A 6000-nucleotide genomic window follows, 5' to 3' on the forward strand; every position below is an offset into this window, starting at 1 on the left:
CTAATTTACTTTTCATCATTGACTAATAAATCATTTCTGAGAAATGTCTCACACACCAGGGCAAAGTCTTTTACACTGGTTATTACAAAACAATTCTCCCTATCTCTCCTGCCTGGAAATTGTTCTGTGGATACCCGATACACACAATATGGTATAATAATATGGTAGGACATCATGCTGGGTACACATTTGCATACACAATTTGCCGTCCGACTAACAGGATATGACAATTATTTCCTAAATGTCTGATCTGCTCCCGATCGACAACGGGATCGATCAGGAGCAATTTGGATACAGATAATGACAGCCAACATTGAAGGGGAAAGTGAAGCATTCACACAGCAGAGCACAGAGCTGTGCTCATACCTGACTTTGTTGAGTTCCCCAGAGCTGCTCCATGCTCTGTACACACGTTGCTGCTCCATGCTCTTTACACACACTGCTGCTCCATCCAAAGTCAACTGGAGCAGAGAAATAAAGGGGGTAGTGCTGTGAGCTACAGGATGCCTTGAGATATTCTGGTGTCTCAACTTATGCCTGTCCCCAGGCACTGCACTGCCCTGGGCTGAGGGGGGATTCTGGGCAGCTGTAGCCCGAGGGGGCACCTGGGGTTGTTACATTTGAGAGAAGAGGATAATTATTAATTAATGAAACTTATTAATTTCCCCTCTCTGTGTAGAAAGCCAAGAAAATAAAGTAAAGTACTTTTCGTATGAGTTTCACTATTTCTAACAACCAGGTCATAACATCATTTGGCTGTGATTGCTTGCTTACGCCACTAGAGTTCACTCTTTGGTGTAGTCAGTATGCTCCTTCAATATAACAGACAACCTACAGTATCTCCCCAACACAGCACAGCAACCTCTAGTGATGAGAAGTAGAAGCAACATCACTTGGGCCTAGTTCACATCTGCGTTTTTTTGCGGAGCTGGTCGAATGGATCCGGCCATCTGGATCCTGGAAAACGGTCAGTTTTTACAGCCAGTGTGCTGTAAAATGTCCGTTTTCCATAGCTTCCTATTGTGCTGCAAAACCTTTTGTTTCTGTTCTGCTGAGCAAAACGGACCGTACGGCCGGATCCGTTGGCAAAAGCTAATGTGAATTGAGCCTAAAAGGAGTCATCAGGCAATTTAAATTACAGCCAATTTATTTACCTGGGGCTTCCTCTTGCCCTTTGCAGCTGACTGTCCTACACTGACAGCTACGTTCGCAGCTGCCGGCCCGGGGTCCCCGCACAGTGCAGAGGATGACCTCGAGGTCATCCTTACTGCGCCTGCGTGAAGTGCCGCTGTCAACCAAGACCACTTTGTCCACGCCGTGCTGCGCCTTTAAACAAAGCAGCCAAGAACCTGCGAGCTCTGGTGGTTGAAATTCATCAGTGGATATTTTTTTTTTGTGTTTTACAGTTTGTGCGCAATCAGAGGTAAAGCATAAAGTGAACTGATAAGTGCATAATCCTTTAATGGTTCTAGAATCCTACTTTATAATCCTATTCTTTCTCCTGACCTTGTCCTAATCACACAAGCAATGCACTGTGCTGTATCACATGCCAGGGGTGTACATTCTCCATATTTTTTTATCCCCAGCTTTCCATAAGTTAAACATCTGTGGACAACAGGGAACTGAGTGATTTCACAAGACTTGGACTGATTTAGCTGTTGTGTGTGTAGCTGCATTTTACAGCCCTTGTGCATCGAAAGACGGAGAATTCCTAAATGCCTGAGATGACTTTAGTCCTGTACAGATGTACATTACAGAAGGCTTCCAGTAACATCCTGTCAAGCTTCCCCTTCATGAAATATGAACTGAGTGGCTCTGACTTGGTTCTCTTCCCCTAGCATATGCCACAATACTGACAGATAAGCAAACAGGACAACTATTATTTCCCTGTGAGATCAGCTCAGGATAATGTCCCTGTTCAGTGTGCAGAGAAGCACATATTGATACACACCAAAAGAATGCATTTACACACATTGGGCTTGATTCACAAAGCGGTGCTAACAGTTAGCACGCTGGTGAAAAGCCCTTTATCACGCCTAAACTCAGTTTAGGCGTGATAAGTTTAGGTGTGATAAGTTTAGGTGTGATAACTATAGCGCCAACTGGGTTAGCACCGCAGTGCACAGCTGATCCAAAGTGTTGCGCTAGCAAAGTCTGATGCACTTCGCATAGAGTTTAATGGCGCTGCTTTGCGTGCGGGACTTTGCGCGTTATCTAAAATTATCTAAACTTATCACGCCTAAACTTATCACGCCTAAACTTATCACTCCTAAACTGGCTTTTCACCAGCGTGGTGCAATGGTTATCACGTCTAAAGTCTCTAACTGGGTTAGCACCGCTTTGTGAATCAAGCCCATTATAGTAATACATCTCAGTTTATGGTATTGCAGACATCAGCTGAGTCCTTACTCACTGAAGATCGCAATGGCAATCACAATCATTGTGCAATGTGATCACAAAGATCACAATTTTTACTATTTAAAGTGGGATAAAACTCTGATATAACATTTAATAAAAATGAGTTTTCCTACTTTTTATTACCCATACAGTTATCATATTTGCTTTTGTGCTCAAGTAATATTGTCTGATTACAAATTACAAGTTCCCAAAAGTGCATTGCATTTTATTGCATAGCTTCTGTATTTATATATTAAAATCTATCTAAGTAATCACTTTTCAGCTCTTTCCGCTCCTCCGCTCAGTAAAGTTCAGTTTCGACAGTTTGCTAATGTCTACTAAATGTGTCTGACAAAGGAATGTAAACAAAAGATAATTTTATCACCTCTTTGGATGCAGCCATAAGCTTTCCACTGAAGCAAGGAACTTTCCACTGAAGAACAAAGTGCTGTGTTTAACTGTTTGACTGCTGCTCCACTGCAATTTTTTTTGTGGTAGTAGATTTTATGCTGTAAATAATCTTTTAGAACAAGGAGGAAATGCTGCGTTCGTTGCAGTTACGAGTGCAAATGGTGGGTTTCTAAAGTACATTTGTGGCACAATTTCTATTCCAGTTGAGGACATTTTTTTTATATCATTGTGTTTGCTATGCAAATTTCATGTGCTCTTATTCATTTAACCCAATTGCAAACGTTGGAAAAATGCAGCAGGCAGCCCGTTTGCAATTGGGTGTAAATCAGATCCCACTCTCTGTACAGGGTACCGTGGTTATATATATTAATCATAGTGTCCTTGCGATCAACAAAATGCATGTGCTTTGATTTTTTTAGTCTAAACGCAGCAGTGCGAAAGTGCCCTTAGTGGACTTGTGTATTTATTACATTTCCTACTTTCTAATGTGCATAAAAGTTTTCTCTCTTTCTGTGTCTCAAAACACAAGGAAAAATAGACAAGACAAGACAAATAACATTTATATTGCGCTTTTCTCCTTGCGGACTCAAAGCGCCAGAGCAGAGCAGCAGCCACTAGGGCGCGCTCTATTGGCAGTAGCAGTGTAAGGGAGACTTGCCAAAGGTCTCCTACTGAATTAGTGCTGGCTTACTGAACAGGCAGAGCTGAGATTCGAACCCTGGTCTCCTGTGTCAGAGGCAGAGCCCTTAACCATTACACCATCAGCCAACTGCCAAAAATATAAAAGGTAAGGGCCCGTTTCCACTAGCGCGAATTCGCATGCAGACAACGCATGCGGATTCGCATAGGCAATACAAGTGGATGGGACTGTTTACACTTGTCAGTTTTCATTTGCGTTTTTATGTGCAGGATTTTTCTGCACGGTAGACCCTGCAGAATTCGCCTGCGTGTGGAATGCAGGCGAATCGCAGGCAATGTATTTAATAGGGAAATCGCATGCGTTTTTTGCATGCGTTTTTTCCCGCGATTTCGCATTGAAAGTAATGTAAATTAACACAGTCAGTGACATGGTTAAAATCGCATATACCCTGCCTATGCGAAATCGCATGCGAAATCACGACAAAAAACGCATGCGGAATCGCATCCGCATGCGATTTTGTCAGCGGTGATATGCGGCGATTCCGCACCGCACTAGTGGAAACGGGTCCTAAGAGTTTATTCATCATCTTTTATTATTACATAGTTCCCAGTAATGGTCCAAGAAGTTGTTCAATCCATTTTACTGCATATTTACATTCTGGCGTAACGTACAATTAAAAACCTGCCTTCCAACTACTTATTGACATACAGTATAGTTAGTTATCCTACCTGCTTTGACCAAAGTAATGTCAGCTGTGTAATATTTCCCCCTTTTCACATTGAGCTGCAAGCTGCCATATATCCTGTAATATCCAATCTGTAAGCACAACACCACTGTTTTCTTAAATAAATGACACTTTAAAAAATAAAAAAAAGTTGAATTTTATTGAAAATTGTATTACATTACAATATAACAACCATGCAAAAACTGTCTCTAGTCGCCCCCTCCACACTGGTTCCCTTAACCCAAATCTAGTGCACTGGTAGTTTTCTAACACTTTACCTTGCACACAGAAGCTTTCTGCGATTAATGAGCAGTCGAAAATAATACAAAAATCTATTTCATAAAATTAAAGTAAACCAATTACTCTTTACAGGCACTTTAAATATAAGTTTGTTCTTAGAATTTATCATATTGTGTCTATTCACCCATGAGAAGATAGACTAGTCCAAGGGAATCAGGAAATTTGGGTGCCTGGGGCAGATGGACTATTTGGGCGCTCCATAGGTGCTAATGCAAAATATTGGCTATTGGTCGCCAAAGAAGACATTTTTGAGAATTAGTGTTTTCAAAAATATCGTTTTGAAATTAGTTTTGATAATTATATATTCGTAAATTATAATTTTGAAATGTATTATCTTACAAATACAGTATATCACTTTTTGTATTAACTTTATTTGCAGTGGAGAAAGGGTTTTTTAGGGTTAGGTGTCAAGAAGGGGGGGGTTTAGGGTTAGGCACCACCAGGTGGGTTCTTAGGGTTAGGCACCACCAAAGGGGACTTAGGGTTAGCATCCGCCAGGGAGGTCTTAGGAATAGGCACCACTAGGGGGGGTCTTAGGGTTAGGCACCACCAGGGGGGTCTTAGAGTTAGGCACCACTAGGGGGGTCTTAGGCCTGGTTCACATTAGCGTTCCCTGTCCGGATCCGCCTGATCGGATCAGGACCGTATACTGTACAAACGGAACGTACGTTCCGCATAGCAATGCAAAGTCTATGCTGACGTTCACATGCGTACGTTCTGTACAGCACGGAGCCGGATCGGATCCGGACTCCGGACACTTTTACAACATGCGCTATTTTTCGGGTCCGGATCATCCGGCCCACGCACCCGGACCGGAGCCTGACTGCACCATCCGGAAATAGAAACCTATGGGGAACGGAAAGCACAGAACACACAGGATACAAACACCTGACGTTCTACCCCACTTCCTATGTGTATTCTAGCGGCCATTTCGGATGGGGACACATGGGCAGCAGAGGAGCAGCAGTGACTAACGTGCTGGAGCTGTTTGGCAGTATGTCGGAGGTGGAGGTGAGGCCTAAACAGCGGAGGACCTGATTCTACAGGTGCACCAGGTGCACCTTCTGCTGACCCCAACAATTAATTTAGTAATTTCGCTGTTTTTACCACACGGATCCGGATGGCAGCCTGATACATTCCTGATGCAAACGGACCGGATCCGCATCGGATCCGGATCGGTCTGTTTGCATGCCAAAACGCAAGTGTGAACGGGGCCTAAGGGTTAGGCACCACCAAAGGGGACTTAAGGTTAGGCACCGCCAGGGGGTTCTTAGGCTAGGCACTGCCAGGGGGTTCTTAGGTTAGGCACTGCCAGGGGGGTCTTAGGTTAGGCACCACCAGGGGGGTCTTAGGGTTAGGCACCACCAAAGGGGTCTTAGGGTTAGGCACCACCAGGGAGTTCTTAGGTTAGGCACTGCCAGGGGGGGTCTTAGGGTTAGGCACCACCAGGGAGTTCTTAGGTTAGGCACTGTCAGGGGGGTCTTAGGGTTAGGCACCACGGAGGGGGGGGGTCTTTGGGTTAGGCACC

This window comes from Hyperolius riggenbachi, chromosome 4 (genome assembly GCF_040937935.1).
Source record: "Hyperolius riggenbachi isolate aHypRig1 chromosome 4, aHypRig1.pri, whole genome shotgun sequence".
In the NCBI taxonomy this organism is placed as follows: Eukaryota; Metazoa; Chordata; class Amphibia; order Anura; family Hyperoliidae; genus Hyperolius; species Hyperolius riggenbachi.